This window comes from Vombatus ursinus, unplaced genomic scaffold, assembly GCF_900497805.2.
Source record: "Vombatus ursinus unplaced genomic scaffold, bare-nosed wombat genome assembly UNPS02009770.1, whole genome shotgun sequence".
Taxonomy (NCBI): Eukaryota; Metazoa; Chordata; class Mammalia; order Diprotodontia; family Vombatidae; genus Vombatus; species Vombatus ursinus.
This window is the reverse complement of record NW_020949548.1, coordinates 6,758,681-6,778,755: the sequence shown is the minus strand read 5'-3', so window position 1 is coordinate 6,778,755 and position 20,075 is coordinate 6,758,681. Positions and strand designations below refer to the sequence as shown.

At 37.6% G+C, this 20,075-nt stretch overlaps 1 protein-coding gene and 1 pseudogene across 1 annotated transcript in view; one reads left to right on the top strand and one right to left on the bottom strand.

Moving 5' to 3' along the window:
- Positions 1-20,075, top strand: part of NELL1 (neural EGFL like 1) — an 845,852-nt gene that overhangs the window by 539,517 nt on the left and 286,260 nt on the right. The window lies entirely within an intron of this gene.
- Positions 10,421-11,027, bottom strand: LOC114036115 (annotated as a pseudogene).

Sequence of the window (20,075 nt, the reverse complement as noted above, 5' to 3'; positions counted from 1 at the left end):
AGAGGAGCACTTTCAGTCAAGGAGTGGAAACCTTAAAAGGCAATAATACTTCTGGTCCCAAAATAAGAGGGACCCAGAGGAACAGTACTGTTTTCAGTCCCAGGAAAAGATGAGACCCTGAGGAGCAGTATCAATTATAATACCAAGGGATCAGGGACCCTTCCTGGGGAAGGAAGAAAAAATGGACAAGAAGAATGAAGGAAAGTACAAATGTACTTTTGAAGTACTCATGAAGTAATTCAGAGTACACGTGAAGAAAGCAGAGATCACACCTCTCCCCAGATCACACTGTCTTGGAAGCACCAAAAACTTCCAAGCCCTCAGAACTAGCTCTGAAAATGGCATTGTAAAAAAAAGCCTGAAGCTTGAAATAGTGCCCCTCCTCCCACGCCAGGAATAGGGCCCAACATTAACATAAAGTTCCAAATCAAGAAATAGGGTGGAAACATAAGCTAACAACAAAAAAAGAACCTATCCATAAAAATCTACAGTAGTCACAGGGAAGATCAAGATACAAACTCAAAAGAAGACAATGAAGTTAAAACAACTGCAAGCAAATTCTCAAAGAAAAAAAAACGTGAATTGGACAGAAGCCCAATAAGAATTCCTGGAAGAGCTAAAATTATTTTTCAAAATCAAGTAAGAGTGGTAGAGGAAAAATTAGGTAAAGAAATGTAACCTAAGAGAGAAAATTATGAAAAGACAATTAATAGCTCAGTAGAGGAGGTACAAAAAATACTGAAGAAAATAACGCCTTAAAAAACACAATTAGCCAAATGGTAAAAGAGGTACAAAAACTCATTAAAGAAAAAATTCCTTAAAAATTAGAATTAGGCAAGTGGTAGCTAATGAGTCCATGGGATATCAAGAAACAATAAAACAAAATCAAAAGAATGAAAAAAATGAAGATATTGTGAAATATCTAATTGGAAAAAAAAACATCTGGACTAGAAAACAGATTGAGGAGAGATAACTTAATAATTATTGAACTATCTGAAAAACATGATCAAAAGAAGACCCTAGATACCATATTTCAAGAAATTGTCAAGGAAAACTGCCCTCATATCCTAGAATGAGAAAGTAAAGTGGAAATTGAAAGAATCCATCAAACATCTCCTGAAAGAGATCACAATCGAAAACTCCCAGGAATATTATAACCAAATGCCAGAACTCCCAAGTAAAGGAGAAAATTTTCAAGTAGCCAAAAAGAAACAACTCAATTATTATGGAGCCACAGTTAGAATCATACAAGATTTAGCAGCTTCTACATTAAAGGATCAGTGGGCTTTAAATATGGTATTTCAGAGGGCAAAGGAGCTAGAATTACAACCAAGAATCACCTACCCAGCAAAACTGAGTATAGTCCTTCAGGGGGAAAGTGGATATTTAATGAAATAGAGAAATTTCAAGCCTTCCTGATGAAGAGACAAGAGCCAAATAGACAATCTGACATTCAAACAGAAGACTCGAGAGAAGCATAAAAAGGTAAACATGAAAGAGAAATCATGAGATTCAATAATATTAAATTGTTTACCTTTATGAGAAGATGATACCTGTATCATCTAAAATTTTTTCATCAGGGCAGTTAGAAGGGTTCTGCATAAAAAGAGGGTGTGGAAATGGGTTGACTATGTTGGGCCAGATGTAAAAAAAAGTGTATAGAAGATAGAGAGGAATGTCCTGGGAGAAAGGGGAAGGGAGAGGAAGAATGTGGAAAATTGTCACTTAAAAGATGCATGCAGGGAAGACCTTTTATAGTAAGAGGGGAAAATGATGGGGGGGGGGAGTGTGGAGCAGTCAAAGCTTGAAACTCATTCACGTGTAAATGGATTCAAAGAGGGGAAATATATACACATACTCAATAGAAATCTATCTTACCCAACAAGAAAGTAGGAGGGGAAGGGGATAACAGAAAAAGATAGAAGGAAGGGGAGATAAAAGAAGACAGTGGTCAGAAGCAAAGTAGACTTTAGAGGAGGGACAGTATAAAAAGAGAGAGAGAGAGAAGGATAAACAGAAGAAAACAAAACTGAGGGAAATGCATAGTTAGCAATCATAACTCTGAATGTGAATGAGAGGAACTCATTTGTTGCTCTTCGTAATCAAAGAGGACCAAAATGTCACTAGGGCAGGGTCAATGTACAGTGTGTCCAACTGTGGTTGATCAAACTAACATCTCAGAAAGCTCTACCACAGATCAAGCAAAAATAGTCCTGTGAACATTTGGGAAGTAGATATCTCTAAATCTCACATTTCTTTTGAGCTATTGCATGTCTCTCCCCTTTGCTCACAGACCATAACACCTTCCTTGATGTGGGAATGCCATGTTGGAAAGTCCTGTGCTAGTGTCTCATTTCTGACAATCAATACCAAAATTTTCAGAGAGACCTTAAGAGTATCTTTGTAGTGCTTCTTCCAACCTCTGTGTGAGCACTGTCTTATGTGATTTCTCTGTAAAATAGTCTTTCAGGCAAACATATATTTGGCATTCAAACAATGTGGTCAGGACATTGGAGCAGTGCTCTCTGCCGTAGCTTGGCAGTTCAGCTCAAGAAAGGTCGTCAATGAATTCACTCATAAAATGGAAGTGGATAGTAAAATGGATTAAAAACCAGAATCCAACAATATGTTGTTTAGAAGAAACACACTTGAAACAAAGACACAGAGTTAAAATGATCTGGAGGAGAATCTATTCTGCATCATTTCTAGAAAAAAAAAAGGGAGGAGTACCAATCATGAGCTCAGACAAAGCAAATGTAAAAATAGACCTAATTGAAAGGGAGAAATAGGAATACTACATCTTGCTAAAAGGAACCATAGGCAATGAAATAATATCTATCCTATACACATATTCACCAAATGGCATAGCATTCAAATTCTTTAAGGAAAAGTTAAATGAATTACAGGAGGAAATACGCAGTAAAACTATTCCAGTGGGGGATCTTAACCTTCCCATTTCAGAGCTAGATAAATCTGACCATAAAATAAATAAGAAAGTAATCAAGGTTATGAATAAAATCTTAGAAAAATAAGAATTGATAGATCTCTGGATAAAACTGAGTAGGAATAGAAAGGAGTATATAATTTTCTCAACTGTACATGGCACCTTCTCAAAAAGTGATCATGTATTAGGGCATAAAAACCTAACAACCAAATGCAGAAAAACAGAAATATTAAATACACCCCTTTCAAATCATAATGTAATAAAAATTACATTTGGTAAAGGATTATGAGAGTGTAGATTAAAAGTTAATTGGAAATTAAATAACCTAATCCTAAAGAATGAACGGGCAGCTAGGTAGCACAGTAAATAGAATGCCAGCATTAAAATTAGGAGGATCTGAGTTCAAATTTGTCCTTAGACATTTACTAACTGTGTGATCTTGGGCAAGTCACTTAACCTCTTTTGACCCTAGAGATAATGAGACACTAGAGTTTATTGAATAACCATGGGGGGCAGGGAGAGGCGACATTATCAAACCTGTATTTTAGGAAGATCAGTTTGACATATGAATGGAGGATGGACCAAAGAGGGGAGAGACATTCTTTAGAGTGTTATTGTATAAATTAATCTCTTGGTTCTACTCACTATGGTATGAGGTTTGTTTTCTGGGTTTTCACTTGGTTATTTTTGGCCCAAATGTGATTTTTATTGGTAAAGGGAAATCCCCAAGAGAAATTCTTTCTGCAAATGAATACTTGTTCCTTCTCTGCAACTTTCAAGTTTAGTTACTTGTGGCATTAACGAAATAAATGACTTACCTAGGGTCATATAGCCAATATAGTAGGAAAGAGTCCAGCATAGGCAGGTATAGCTATGTAGACATTTACATTGAAGTAAGTCACATGTTGATGAGATTAATCTCCCAACACACATTTATTATGTGTCCTGCACAGTTCTAGCTGCTGGGAACACATAGAGGAAAAAAAAGTAAAATAATCACTTCCCCCAGATCAAGAGATCAAAGTTCTGGTAGATTCGAGGAATCTCAAAGAAAGTAGAAAAGCAGAACTTCAAAGAGACAAGAGCCAACTAATTTTAAGCCAACAAAAGGATAGAATACATTAGACCCATTACATTGGATATAATTATTCCTGCATTTAATTCAGAGGGCATTCCAGGTCTTATTGTGCATAAAAGTCAACATTACGAACCTTAATTATCAGTGACTTCTCATTTATTGTTGGTTTAGAGGTTCTTAACCTGGAGTCTTAACATTTAAATACATTTTAATAGCTTTATTTTGATATCATTGGTTTTTCTAATTCTGTATATTTTATTTCATGTATTTTAAAACTTTTATTGTGACGAGGGTTGCATTGGCTTCATCAGATGATTAAAGGGGTCCTTGACATAAAGAAGGGTTAAAAAAAAAGACTTGATTTAGAGACATCCCCAGCGGGCATAATGCCAAAAACCCCAGAGTTTGTGCATAAGAAAGAAGCCAATGTAGATTCAGAAGTTCAAGGTGTGGAGAAACTGAGGGGCTTTCCATGAAGACATTAGAGAGATTCTGAGTTAGTAAAAGGGATGCTTCACAGAGACCAAGATCCATTTTACAAGAGTAGAAATGAAAGAAAGGGAATGGTAGAAAATGATAATAAAATTGACAAATCACTGGGTAAAGAATCAGATAAATTTCATCCTGGGATTTGGGAACAAGTCAAGAAGGAAATGAGAAAGCCTTTGGCTAAAACACTTAAAAACACTCCAGTTGTCTAGCACTCCTAAATGGGACTCATATAATGGGTCCAGGAAAGAAGAAACCTGAAGACCAGTTTTCAAGTGGAGAAAATAACAGTGAATATGATAAGGGACAAGAATGATGTCCTTGGTGTAGTGGCTTATCAAGTCAGAAGTCAACATGCCTTTAGAAAAGCAGGCTTTGGTCTGACGAATTGTTTGAATTCTGAATCATCTCTACTAATAGGTAGATAAGAGTGAAATCCTGGTTATAAAGTAATTTAGTGGGACTTCAGGATAGAATTTAATGCTGCTTTTCATACTTGATTGATTTATGTAGTCAGAATGCAAGGTAGATTAGAAGTAGCTTACGATGGGAATATGTCAATAAAAGATCAACTTTTCAAGAAGTCAAGAACAAGTGGCCTGAAATAATTAGAACAATTTAAGAGTTTTCTTCATATTAATAACTTTTACGGGGCACATCATTTATCTAATAGTGAAGATTCTATCCAAGAAAACAGCTGGAAATAATTGAGATAGATTAGATTTGTAGGAGAAGGTCTGTCTACTTACACTGTTTGGTTTTTTTGGGTTTTTTTTGGAGGGGGGAGGTTGGGGAATAAATTATAATGTGATTGAACTCATGATCTATTAGAAAAAAGAGAATTTTATCAACTTGTAGATTCCTAGCATAAAGGGGCTTGTTGGCCCACATAAACTCTCATTGTTCAGAGCTAGAATGATTGCTACTCCTTAGTCAATTAACCCATCAATCAACAAACAAGGAGGTACTGTACCAGGGACAAGAGATTTTTTTTTTTTAAATGAAGAGTGTAGTTCCTACCCTATAGAAATTTACAATCTATTGAGGGGGAGACAACTCTTACCTATATACGTATATACAAAATAGATATAAGGCAATTTGTATGTGTATGTTGGGGTGGAGGGACTAATAGCTGAGAAGCTCAGAAAAGTCATCATGAAGAAGCCAGTATTTGAGCTGAGCTCTGAAGGAAGCTAAGGATTCTAAGAAGCAAAGGGGAGGAGCAAGTTCATTCCAGGCATAGGGCTTAGCAAGTACAAAAGCACAGATATAGGAAATGAAGTGTAGTAAAAAGGAATTGTATGAAAGTCTTTTGGGCTGAGTGTGAACAGGACTAAAGGGTGATAAAGTAGAAAGGTAGGAGCGTGCCAGTAAAGGGCTTCAGAATTGCTAAATGAAGGAGTCAGCAATTAATCTTAAAAGTGATTGGGAGCCACTGGAGTTAATTAAGTGAGCCCTGACTCTCCAGATCATTTTTCTACTTTGTTCTTTTGTGGATACCTTACCTTCTACACCCCCCACCAAATAATCCCTGCAATTTCCAGCTCCCTTTGAGTTGTCTTCCTTCAATAGAAAGTAAACTATTTGAGAGTTAGCACAGTCTTTTTGTTTGTAGTAGTATTCCATATGCTTTGCACATAAGTTTTTTTTTTCCAAATGGGATAGAAGGACTTTATTAATGCTACAAGCATGCCATCAGTCTCTTGACAGTAAATTTGAAAATGCTAACATTGACTTAAATTCCATACTAGAGAGAGAATTCAGTGACTGGAGTTTAACACCTGTTGTTAATGAGGAGTGCTTTTATGAGACAGATAGCCTTGGAAAATCATAGGACTGACTCTAAAATTTAAATTTTAATCCACATATGGTTTAAGTGGCTTATGTTGCATTTCAACTAGTAGCAAAATGGAAATTGCTGGAAAACTACGAACTTTGGTTTTGTGCTCTATATGTTTTCCCACAGAAGAATAGTTGTAAAGGTTTAGGTTATTTTAATTTATTGCATATCAGAAAAGTAGATTAAGCTGGTCAGAATCTGTAAATTACTTATTTTATATCCATTTTTGAGCAGGTATCAAAATTATTTGGTGTCTTTAAAATAAAATTGCATTTTAATTATTTTAAATTATGTGAAAAAGTAAGGTGGGAAATTTGTGATTAATTGCTTTTTTTATTTATTCATTATGTGTTTAATATGGGCAAAATACTGTACAAAGTCTGAGAGGTACAAATACAACCAAGCAAGATTGTCCCTGCCCTCAAGTAACTTACATTTTATTTCTTTTGGTTTTTTTGTGTGTGTTTTTTTAATATTGTTATAAATACTTTAGAACATATAGGTTCTTTTTCTTTTTCCTTAGTCCCCTTGGGAAACAGACTTAGTAGTGGTAATGACTGGGTATGAGCCCTGTGAAACCTCCCCTCCCCCCACCCAGCCAATTCTCCTTGAGTTTTCTCCCACATGGTCAGGTCTTTGTTGGTCTCTTGAGGCATCATCCCAGTAATCCTCTCAGCTGGCCTTTTGTAGTGGCTACTTTCTTTCTTTCTTTCTTTTTTTAATTAATAAATTTATTTACATTTAGTTTTCAACATTTACTTCCACAAGATTTTGAGTTCCAAATTTTTACCCCATCTCACCCCTCCCCCCACCCCAAGATGGCATGCATTCTGAATACCCCTTCCCCTAGTCTGCTTTCCCTGCTATCTCTCACCTGCCCTTCCCCTTCTATTTTCCTGTAGGGCAGGATAGATTTCTGTACCCCATTTCCTGTATTTCTTGTTTCCCAGTTGCATGTGAAAACATTTTTTTTTAACATGTGTTTTTAAAACTTTGGGTTCCAAATTTTCTCCTTTCCTCCCTCCCTCATTGAAAAGGCAAGCAACTCAATATAGGCTATACATGTGCAGTTATGCAAAACACTTCCATAGTAGACATGCTGTGAAAAACTAACTCTATTTCCCTTAATCCTATCCCACCCCTGCATTTATTCTATTCTTTCTTTTGACCCTGTCCCTCCTCAGAAGTATTTGCTTCTGATTAGCCTCTTTCCCAGTCTTCCCTCTTCTCTATCATCCCCCTACTCTCTTGTCCCCTTCCCCTCCTATTTTCCTGTAGGGTAAGACAGATTTCCATACCCAATGGAGTGTGTATGTTATTCCCTCCTTAAGTCAAATTCTATGAGAATAAGATTCACTCATTCCCTTTCTCCTTCCCCTGTTTCCCCTTCACTGTAAGAGCCTTTTCTTTTCTGTTTTTTTTTGTGAGATAATTTACCCCGTTCTACCTTTCTCTTTCTCCTTCTCCTAGTATAATCCTCTCTCACCTCTTAATTTTATTCTCCAGATATGACCCCTTCATCTTCAACTCACCCTGTGCCCTCTATCTATCTATCTATATCTATATATACATACATATATTTTTTTCCCCTCCAACTACCCTAATACTGACAAAGGTCTCATAAGTTACAAATATCATCTTTCCATGCAGGAATGTAAACAGTTCAACCTTAATAAGTCTCTTATGATTTCTCTTTCCTGTTTACCTCTTCAAGTTCCACTTGAATCTTGTGTTAGAAAGTCAAATTGTCTATTCAGCTCTGGTCTTTTCATCAAGAATGATTGAAAGTCCTCTATTTCACTGAATGACCATTTTTTTCCCCTGAAGAATTATACTCAGTTTTGCTGGGTAGGTGATTCTTGGTTGTAATCCTATCTCCTTTGCCCTCTGGAATATTATATTCCATGACCTGAGGTCCCTTAATGTAGAAGCTGCTAAATCTTGTGTTATCCCAATTGTGTTTCCACAACACTTGAATTGTTTCTTTCTGGCTGCTTATAATATTTTCTCCTTGACCTGGGAACTCTGAAGTTTGGCTACAATATTCCTAGGAGTTTTCCTTTGGGGATCTCTTTCAGGAGGAGATCGGTGGAGTCTTTCAATTTCTATTTTGCCCTCTGGTTCTAAAATATCAAGACAGTTTTCCTGGATAATTTCTTGAAAGATGATGTCTAGGTTCTTTTTTTGATCATGGCTCTCTTTCAGATAGAATTTTTAAATTCTCTCTCCTGGATCTATTTTCCAGGTCAGTTGTTTTTCCAATGAGATATTTCACATTGTTTTCTAATTTTTCATTCTTTTCGATTTGTTTTACAGCGTCTTCATTTCTCATAAAGTCACTAGCTTCTAATTGTTCTATTCTAATTTTTAAGGAAGTATTTTCTTCAGTAATTTTTTGACTTCCTTTTCCATTTGTCCAATTTTGCTCTTTAGGGCATTCTTCTCTTCATTGGCTTTTTGGACTTCTTTTGCCATTTGGGTTAGGCTATTTTTTAAGGTGTTATTTTCTTCAGTATTTTTTTGGGTCTCCTTTAGCTAGCTGTTAACTTGCTCTTTATGATTTTCTTTCATCACTCTCATTTCTCTTCCCAGTTTTTCCTCTACTTCTCTTACTTGCTTCTCAAAATCCCTTTTGAGTTCTTTGAAGGCCTGGGACTGATTCATATTTTTCTCGGAGGCTTTTGGTGTAGGAGCTTTGACTTCGTTGTCTTCTTCTGGTTGTATGTTTTGATCTTCTTTGTCACGAAAGTAAGATAATATAGTCTGACTCTTTTTGCACTGCTTACTCATGATCCCAACCAATTACTTGAGTTTTAAACTCCTTGTTAAGGTAAGAGTCTGTTTCCAATGTGGAGAATATACTGTCCCAAGCTTTGGGGGTTTGTACAGCTGTTTTCAGAGATACTTCTAGGAACCTGAAAATTTTCAGTTCTTCCAAGGTGCTATGATAAGGGGCGAGGTGTTTCCTCTCCACCGCCACAACAAGCTCCACCACGCCAGCGCTCCTCCTCGCCCCAGGATCACCCCTCAGAACTGTGACCCAGATCTAAGCACAGGCAAAGCAAGAAATTCCTGCCTCAGCACTGACAAAGAGATCTCTGTAATCCCCCTCTGATCAGCCACTTGATTCCCCCTCAGTCTGTGGGCCAGAAGCTCAGGAAACAGCCGCTGCCCTGGGGGCAGCTGAGACCTAGTTCCTTCTCTCACCGCTGTCACAGACTTTTCCCACTGACCTTCTAAGTTGTCTTTGGTGTTCATGGGTTGAGAAGTCTTGAAACTGCTATAGCTGCCCGTGATTCAGCCTTCTGAGGCCTGCTCCAGGGTCGCTGCGGCCTGTGCGCCCACGCCAAACTGCGTTCCTCTCCCAGCCCAGCGCGATATACCTTTCTGATCAGCCATCCAGGTTGTCTTGGGATGGAAATTTGTTTTACTCTGTTTTTTTGTGGGTTCTGCTGTTTTAGAATTTGTTTAGAGCCATTTTTTATAGGTATTTGGAGGGGTTTGAGGGAGAGCTCAAGCAAGTCACTGCTTTCCCTCCGTCATCTTGGCTCTGCCCCCTCGATTAATTGCTTTTTAAAAGGTCAACTTTTTTAACCATCTGGGCATTTACTTTCACTTGTTTGTCTTTGCATAATTAAGTTTTAAAGTTATTTTTAAATGTGGTTTAGGGGCACAATGTGCAAGGATTTAATTTTTGTAAGGTTATAAGAGACTGTTTAGAATAAATATATACATATATATATGCAGTATATCTATTAAAAGAACACTTGTACTTTAATCTTATTTGATTGTATTTACTTTCTCTATTAACCTGTACAAAAGAGAAAAATAAGTTACATCTGGGTATTGGTATTTTTATTAACACTTCTTACTGAAACATTATCACTATGAAGAAGTCTTTAGATAATCTGTGTAATGCAGTCCCTCTATCCCAATTAGAGTAAATGAAAAAAAAAATTCAGATCTGAAATTTGACATTATGAATTTAAGCATTATGCACATTATTATAGTCCAAATGACAGTTATATATAATCAAAATCATTATCATCATCTGTATACTTTATAGGCTTTATAGGCTTTTTGCTTTTCTTTTGCTGAGTTCATCCCTGAAATTGTAGGTGAAAAAACTTGGGTCTTCATCATGCATTTTTCTGTAGACATCATAGAGGTTCTTGAAATGCAGGACAAAGAGTTGGACTGGACATATAAAGTAAGGTCCACATCAGCCAACATTAACATTTTTTTCAGTGTATTTTGAGCGTTCAGTTTGTGGGGATGGGATTCCAGTCCCATATTGGCAGTACTTCTGAACTGAAAAGCACTCTGAACAACTTTCTCCACACGCTTAAATGACTGATTTATCCATGGTTGCACCAGGGGAGTGAAATGAACCACTCCCACATCTACCTCTGGTTTGGGAAACAAAGGCTTGGCCTGGAATCATAAAGAAATGTTGAACCTTGCAGAGATACTGGGTCAAGATGAAAAGTCCACTTCATTGTTTACTTCCTGTATTGGCAGTCAGTCTCTCAGTTATTTCCTTTTAAAAGGTCAAGGTCATCTGTGTTCTGCCATGAATAAAAGGTGGGCCTCAGCAAAGGGCCCTACATAAAAAATTCTTAATAAACGTTCTATCTACCATCAGGCATAAATTTACCTTTACGATTTCCGTTCATGGTTCCTAGTTCTGCATTCCTGGGCAGAAGACAATGATAGAGCAATTCTAATCCCTCTTCCACATGACAGTCCTTCAAAAAATTGAAGACATCACTCACACCCTAGTCAGAACCTCTCCCCAAGTCTTCTCTTCTTGAGAACTTGGTTCTGCTTCTGAATTTATAAACTTCTACACTGTGTACATCTCAGCTGCTATCTCACCCTCGAAGTTACCTCAGTGCCTAAGGATTTTGTATCCTGGGACTTCTTTCAGTGCCAGGTTCCTTGTCACCCTGAAAAATCTATTATTTCCCCAAGACCTCCTAACCCTGGAATAGCCCACTGCCAGGCAAAATATCCTCTGGATGTACTCTAGTTTACCATCATTCTTCCCAAGATGTGGAGCCCATAATTAACATTGTCTTTTCTGGCTTAAGTCCAAGTGTGATTAAAATTTTATAATGATTAATTACTTTTCCCATTGTATCTTTTAATCTTTAATACTTCTTAAGTCCTCACTCAATAGAGGAGGGAAGGTGGACAAGTCCTCTCTCATTCCTCTTCTCCTTAATCAACAAATTTAATAATTGCCTGCCCTGTGGAGTGTCTTCGACTAGGTCCTGGGAGAGATACAGTATTTAGATAAGACCAGTTCCAGCCCTACTGAAATTTGGAATATCCTTCTTCCTTACTTTCTTCTATTTTAATCCCTCAATTCCTTCAATACTTCCCCCAAAATGATTTTCTGCAAGGAGGACTTTCCAGTACTCCCCAGTTCCTGGTGCTTTTCTTACTAAGACTGCCATTTAGCTACTCTCTATTCATCTTGTCTACACCAATTTTGGTAAATGCTGTTTCCTCCCATTAGAATATAAGCTCCCTAAGTACGGGAATGATTTTTGCTTTCTTGTACCCCCAGTATTTAGCATAGCATTGGGAGCATAGTAAGCACTTAATAAATCTTTTTTCCCCTTAATTGCTTCATAGTTTTTTATATACCTTTTTATATACCAGATTTCCTCTGGGGCCTAAGATCATGGTATTGGGAGCCTTAGAGGACAAGCCTTATCTTTGTGTCTTGAGAGAAAGTACAGTTATCCCTCTCATATCAAAACTGTCCCCATCATAGTTTTGATATGTCACGGGTCAGCATAAGAAATTAAATGGGAATTTTGGGGGAATTTTGTGGAAGCAGCCAATGGCACATAAAGGCCAGCCACAGAAAAAGTTTAGAAATAGAATTGCAAAAAATACATGTATAGTATTGTATAATATTGAAATGTTGTATCTTTTAATACCACAATAAATTAGACTTCTTCTCTGGTATGAAGAGAGGACCAAAAATTTTTTTGCAGATTTTCCAGATGGCAGGGGCACCATACCCCTAATCCCCAGGATACGGAAGGGATAACTGTAGTCAGCAGGACACTATAGGCTGGAGCTTTGGGAAGCTTCCAATGACCTTTTCTATAGGCTGTGTAAATGAAGTATAAGCATGACCTGAGTCATCACAACATGGACAATCATGATGTATTTTTGGATCCCCCAGCTTGATTTCATCCTGTCTATAGGGCAAGTAACCAAGAAGGGGTAAAATTTATGCCTTGTCATGTGAAAACATAGCACAGCTAAAACATCTTGTCAACAGTATCCTTGAAGGCTATCTGTGGAGCATGGCCAGGAAAGCAGACAATATTTCTTTCTATAGAATAAGATATAGGGCTCTCCTCTTTGGATGGAAGAAAGCTAGGAATTTTTCTTTCATTTGAACAAAGATTTTTAAAATCTACCATGTGGCAGATTCTGTTTTAGGGAATGAGGTGATAAAGATTAAAAAAAAAACACTCATTTCTTGACCTCAAGGAACTTTCACTCTGCCAGGTGATTAAGAAATATGAACAGATAAATACGATAAAAAGATAGGGTGTGAAAATGAGAAAAGGGAAATTTGAGACCAGGTTTCTGTGTTTTTGGTAGGAATTAAGACATTTTTAATGACGATAACAGCAACATTTTTCTCTGCCACTGCACATTTTTTTGGGGGGTGGGGTGGGGGAAGGAGGGTCAGGGAAGAAGAAAAACCATAACTGAACTGAGAGACTGAGAAAGCCAGAAAGAGGGAATGAGAATTGAAGAGACACATACAGAAAGAGAGAGAGACAAATTCAATCAAAGAAGCAAAGGCAGAGAGACACATAAGACTGGAGAAGAGAAGAAAGGTGGAAGTGTAAGGGTCTTGGAGTGAGTAAGCATGGCCAGATAGCATTTAGCTACTCACTAGGCACTAGTGAATAGAATAAGTTATCACCTGTCATCAGAGACTTTGAATTGTTGATGAGCTTTTCAGCAAATCAAAGATGTCCAGATCAGAGAAATTAGCTTCTCTACTCTTCCCCCTTTATCCCCTGCACCAAAAAAAAAGAATCAGAGACTCATCTCTTTTCTCTAGGAATCCTATGATTTTCTCCCTCATACAAAGAAGACTTGGAGTAGATTAAAACACTTGATTTTGAATCTTAGAGGTCATGTTGATCAACTTGCAAGCCATTCCTGGAATTTCCTTTGTGAGAAAACTGCCTTGTCTTTGTTCTTTAAGAGATTAAAGTGATCTCAGTCCTCCATACCATGTTAAGACCCAAGAACTGCATTCATTTCATTTTTTTTAATAATCTCAATAACTGTATGGTTATTTTTCAAAGTCATCGTTTGGCTAGAGGACAACTGGTGAAGAGGCTGTAATAGCTAGTGGACATCAAATAACCCTTTCCTCCACCTAGCCCTTCTGGCTAGCTGGCCATACAGTACAATTGAAGAATTTCCATATACATGGACGTATATTTTCCCCTGGTTATTCCCTATGCCTGGAGTGATCTCCCTCCTCATCTTTACTTCCTGCCTTTCCTGGCTTCCTTCAAGTCGTGGCTAAAACCTTCTATAGGAAACCTCTTGTGATCCCCTTTCATGTTAGTACCTTCCTTCTTCTTATTACCTCCAATTTCTCCTAATATAGGTTATTTACACATACTTGTTTTCATGTTGTCTCCCCCAATAGACCGTGAACTTTTTGAGAGCAGAGACTGTCTTTTGTCCTTCTTTGTATCCCCAGAGCTTGGCACAGTGCCCGGAACATAGGAAGCATGTGATAAATGCTTATTGACAGACTGGTATACATGTATTTACAGGTATCTAAAAATTATTCTTTTTGTGAACCTAACAGTCATCGGTAAAGACAAACCTGTCAAATGTACAGGACAAGAAAAAGAATTATGTATGGAAATGATACTTATCAAAATGATACATTTTAAGTTTTTTTAAGGGAAAAAAAGATAGGAACTGGATTTATAAATTTATTGATATAAGGAAATTTGGGATAAGGACTGTACTTCTACTATTGCAGGCCTATACCTTCTCTGTCACATACAGTTTTAGTGAGTTTCCTATGGAGAAGTAAAATGACTTGCTCAGGATCTTTTGTCCAGTTTGTGTCAGTAATAGGTTTTCCTAGCTCTGAGGTCAGCTTCTATTCACTATATCAAGTTTCTTTTCACTACATCATGATGCCTCTCTCTCTCTGTCTCTCTCTCTCTCTTTCTGTCTCAGAAATTTTATGTATTTATAGTTTATATTGAATTTTTGAATTGAAATTGAAATAAATATTGAAATGTTTATATTTTTTATTGAATTTATATTGAAATATCTATCTTTCATATATGTACATAAAATAAGGTAGTAATAGAGTTATTCTCTGTGTTTTCTGTATTTTCATTTTCTTCTAAGTATTTAAAATATTTTATTGATTTTCTATATATGTGTTTATATATGTATATATATCTAATATCACTATTTCCCTAACTTATCACCCATTAATATTTACATTTATTTAAGTATCATGTTTCCTGTTTTAAATGTAAGCACTATAATAAGATAAAAAGAATAATAAATGAAATTTTTTCTTTAAATAAACTCTGTATCCTTCTTTCCCATTCTCTCCATTCTAATGATAAAGGGGTGAAGGAATAAACACTACCGTAACTTGCTACTGAAAATTGTTTTCATTCCTACCAATTGTCCTGGTTTGAACCTTTCCAACTGTCTGTACCAGTGGATCAATGGACATTGTTCCATGTGTTCAAAAAAAAAAAGAGAAGGGGGCTAGAAAATTCCATAAGCCAGTAGGAATCTAAATCTTTCCTTTGCAGAATGATGCTAAGCATCCTCTTGACCTATGGTGTCAAACCCATATGGAAATGAAGGCCACTAAGCAATATATAAGGATGTCTGGTTGCCTGTGGCTCAAATGTTGACATAGAAAACCACATATTAACTTTGTGTTTGTGTTTTTATTTATTTAGTTAAATACTTCACAATTACATTTTAATCTGGTTGGGGTCACAGGGTCATACTCTGGAGTGTAATGAGACACCTGTGCTCTTGACGAAACTGGGTCTCCGTTCAGCAGTCAAATGCAGGCAGCAAAATTGATTGACATCCATCCATGGAAAGACTCAATGTATTGAGGCCATGGTGCCCTGGCTTCACAGATCCGGAGCCTGAACAAATTGAACCTGGGTTGGACATGGGTGGGGGGAGAAAGCTGGGAATACACAAGGAAATTGGTTTAAGTAGAGGGAGCATTGGATTGAGAATAAGAAAACCCAGGTCCTAGGCCTAGCTCTTTTGCTGACTCACTATGTGACCTTGGACAATTATATCCCTTCTATGGATCTTGTTTTGGTTCTCAGTACAGTGAATGAATGAAGCATTTATTAAGTACTTACTGTGTGCAAAGCTCTGTGTTAAACTCTGGGTATACAGGTAGAAATCTAAGATAGTCCCTACTCTCAAGGAGCTCACATTCTAGTGAGAGAGACAAGACATGGAAACTTTGACCTGAAGTCATGAAGATTCTGTAGTCCTTAGGGTTCAGTGGCCAAGCAGATGCCAATGATTCTTTAGTTTTGTTTAACAAATAAAATCATAGTAGCAGTTGCTTACATTGACTCATTTGTGCCAACGACTTTGGTGATAAAAATGTCTTTTTTTTAAAGTGAGTTGCCCTGGATCATGCAGCTAGTAAATGTCTGAGGCTGAATTTGAATTCAGGTCCTCCTGACTCCAGGGATAGTGCTCCATCCACTGTACCACCTAGCTGTCCTTTTCATGGGTTTTCCATAGATGTGGCTGTCATGTCTGCGGAAATAGTCGCCAGGCTGCATCTCCACAGGAGTTGCTTCCCAGGATGATGGTTATGAGAACTGGTCTGAAAACATTGCTGTTCCCCTGAATCTTGGGCTCTGGATCCCGTATCTTCAGCAGGGTCCAAGAGGATATAGTGCTCGATGTGGTTATGGTGACTTTACCTGCCTGACGCACTGCTCTTCTCTCCCTAGGTGCCTTGCTACATTAGCTGGGCCAGCTTCTCTGCCTTGTAGGTGGCAGGTGGTTGGGATGTCTTATTCCTTCTGTACAGGAATTGCTTCCCCAGGCAATGGTTATGAGAGCCAATCTGGAAGAAGGACCAGTAATCTGGGAGGTGCATTTGTGGATGATAAGGGAGGTGGGCCCCTTCTCCACAATAATTTCTACTCTCAGTGATGACTGGGCACTGGGCTTGAAGCAGGGTCTGGTAATTTGGGAGACACTGCTTTTCCCAAAAATCTCGGGCTCAGAATCTTGGGCTGTCCTTATCAGTAGATGAAGTAGACTAGATTATCTCTTTGTGATCTCCTATGTTCCAGGTCTTGAGAAGGTAATATCAAAGATGATGCTAATGCCACTGACACAGAATTAATAGAAAGGCTACATGCAACAGGATTCGTTTTGTTCTTGTGTTGTTGCTGCTACGGTTGCCCCATTTGGGATGGATACCCCGTCCATCTTGGTCTCTCTTATGTCATATGGGGCACATTTGTAGAACCCTACATGTATCCCCTGGTCCGTCTATGGCTAAACACATAGTTATAGGCTCACATGTACCATGGTTTATAAAAGGTTTAGAATTAGTGTGATGCTTTTCTTCTTGGGTGGGACAAGACTAGAAAGAACCCTGTGCTCCTGGACTTGGAAGACTTTGGTTCAAGTCCTTATTACAACAATGTATGATGTCGGGCAAGTCATCATACCTTTATGGACTTCAATTCTCTCATCCGTAAAAATTAATACCAACATAAAGGATTATTATGAGGATCAATAAATAAAGAAGCATTTATTAAGTGGCTCCTTTGTGTCAGACACTGTTACTACAGGGAACAAATAAAAGGCAAAAAAAAAAAAATTCCTGTCCTCAAGGAGCTTACATTCTCAAGGAGAAGATAACATATCGATAATTAAGTACATACCAGATACATACAGAGTAGGAGGGAGGTAATCTTAAAGGGAAAGTTCAAAAATAACTCACAATTACAGCTATTTTCAAGCTTACAAAGAACTTTACAGACTTACATTTATCAAATAATAAGTGAGATAAATCCTTCAGATATCATTATTCCCATTTTATTAATCAGAAAGATGAAATGACTTGCTCCCAGTTCATGACTTCCTTAGTATTAAGTGTCAGAAGGAGAAGTTGAACCTTCAGCTTTCTGGTTGCAAGTCCAGCATACTGTTGATTATGTCGTGTTGCCTCTCAAATTAAAGGAAAACGTTCTACCTACCACGCATAGTTTTAACGAGAATCATATTATGAACTAGAGATGCCTATCCTGGAGCGGAGAAGACTGTGGGGCAGGGCATTACAACAGTCATTCAATACGGTTGTAAAGCACAACTTTAAATGATTAAAGGCGCACTAAGATTTTTGGGACACTGTATTTGAAGGGTGGGTAGGTGGAAGATGTTTTGATTTGTTCTGCTAAGCCCTAGCAGGGAAAAGATGAGAGCAGTGCTTGGAAGTTTAAGGGGGCAGACTTAACTTGATGCTAGAAAAAAGTTCTCACAATTAGAAATGTTTGAACTTGGAAATAGTTCTCTCTTATGGTAGTGATTTTTTTTTCTCATTGGAGGTCTTCAGCCAAAAGCTAGGTAACCATTTGACAGTAATGTTGTTGGAAGGATTCTCATCCTAATGTGGGGTGGTTTAGATAGGTTTTGAAGGGCAGCTAGGCGGTATGGTGGATAGAGTGCTGGACCTGGAGTCAAGAAGACTCATCACCTTCCTGAGTTCAAATCTGGCCTCAGACACTTACTAGCTGTGTAACCCTGGGCAAGTCACTTAACCCTGTTTGCCTCAGTTTCCTCATCTGTAAAATTAGCTGGAGAAGGAAATAGCAAACCTCTCCAGTATCTCTGCCAAGAGTACCCCAAATAGGGTCACAAAGAGATGAACATGACTGATAAATGACTGAAAAATGAGATCTCTTAGGCTGAAATTCTATGAAAAGTGATAATAATTATTAGGTGTTCTATAACATGATACAAGTGCAGGTTCTCCTTATTCTTAGCATCTATTATATGCATGTGTTAATGTGGGCTCTGTAATGACTATACCAACCTGTCAGAGTTACACAATCGGAAAGGCTTCAGCCATTCTTTCAGTCATTACAGAACTCATGTTAACAATTGTGATAATATTACTGAGGGCAGCATAGTGGATAAAGTGTTGAACGTGGAATCAGGAAGATCTGAGTTGCAATCCTATGTCACACACTTATTTTCTGTGTACCCCTGGGCACATGCTCAAGATCATAGATCTAGAACCAGAAAAAAAAAAAAAAACACCTCAGAGACTGTCCAGGTCCACTCCCCTCACTTTATATAAGAGTAAACCTAGGTCTAGGAACTTAAGTGTGACTATGGTTACACATAGAAGCATCAAATAAGAGTTCAGACATAGGAGGGGGTGACCCCCAATTATGCCAATCTTCTGAGACTTATCTGTAAAATGAGATACTCATGGCATCTATCTCACAGGATAAGATAATGTATAGAATGAGATAATGAGATAAAATGAGATAATATATGGAAAGCATTGGGAAGAAAAGTAAAAGTAGTATTGTGAATAGTGACCATTGTGAAATAGGTAATTTAACTTTAAAAGACTGCAAATTCATAGATCTCTGCTAAAGCTCCTTAGCAAATTTTCTTCCTAGTAAAGACTTTTTTAGTCTAGAAATGTTTTCTGGAAATTGCAAAATAGTGATGATAATGATAATAGCAATCGTAGCAATAATAAAAATAATTGGTATTACTGTATATCACTGTTTTAATTGTAACATATAAAGGTATTGTTTGAACCCAGGGAAACTCCATGTGTTTGATGGTTTGGGGCATATCTCGTCCTCCTTGCCCCACAAATGTTCCTGCAACTGGAATGTGAAATTGATTGTCTATATTAGGGAGAGAAATAGGTGTTCATCAGTTCAATACAGAACTGCAGATAGACTTTGAATTTGTGTGCACTTGTAACCAACTGTACAATAACAAGGTTTGGGGATTGGAGGTGGGAGGTGGGGCATAGAGTTGATGTGACAAGTAGTAGAATAAATTGGTTTGTATTATATTGGTTTGAAAGGGAAGAGATAGATTTCCTTAGCCTAGTCCTAGCCTTTAATGTTTCTGAGGGGCAAACTTTGTTCTCAGATCCACTTAAGACACTTCAAGTTTAGTTCAATTTCAAGATTTACGCAGTAGCTAACCATTCAATGCTTCACAAAATCGATGATTCTATCAGTCAGTGTGGATATTCTTCCATGCCTCAGTGGATCATTTAATGCACTGTTGGGGCCAAAAGAATTCATCACCTGGGGGCCGACCCATTCTGATGTGGAAGTAAGATAGCGTAGGGAAAACCACTATGTGTGAGGGGTAAGGACAGCCAATTCAGTGGCCGTGTCATTTAACCCTTTGGTGCTTCAATTTCTGCATCTGCAAAAGAGGATGATGATTCATTTCAACTCCAGCACCTACATCAGAAGAATATTAGATTAATGTCAGTAACACGTGTGAAAATATTGTTTAAATAATAGTGCTAAATGAAGAAAATACAATTAGGTGGAGACAATGTTCAATTTGGAGTCAGAAGACCTTAGTTCAAATCTGACCTTAAATACTAGATGTGGGACTCTATATAC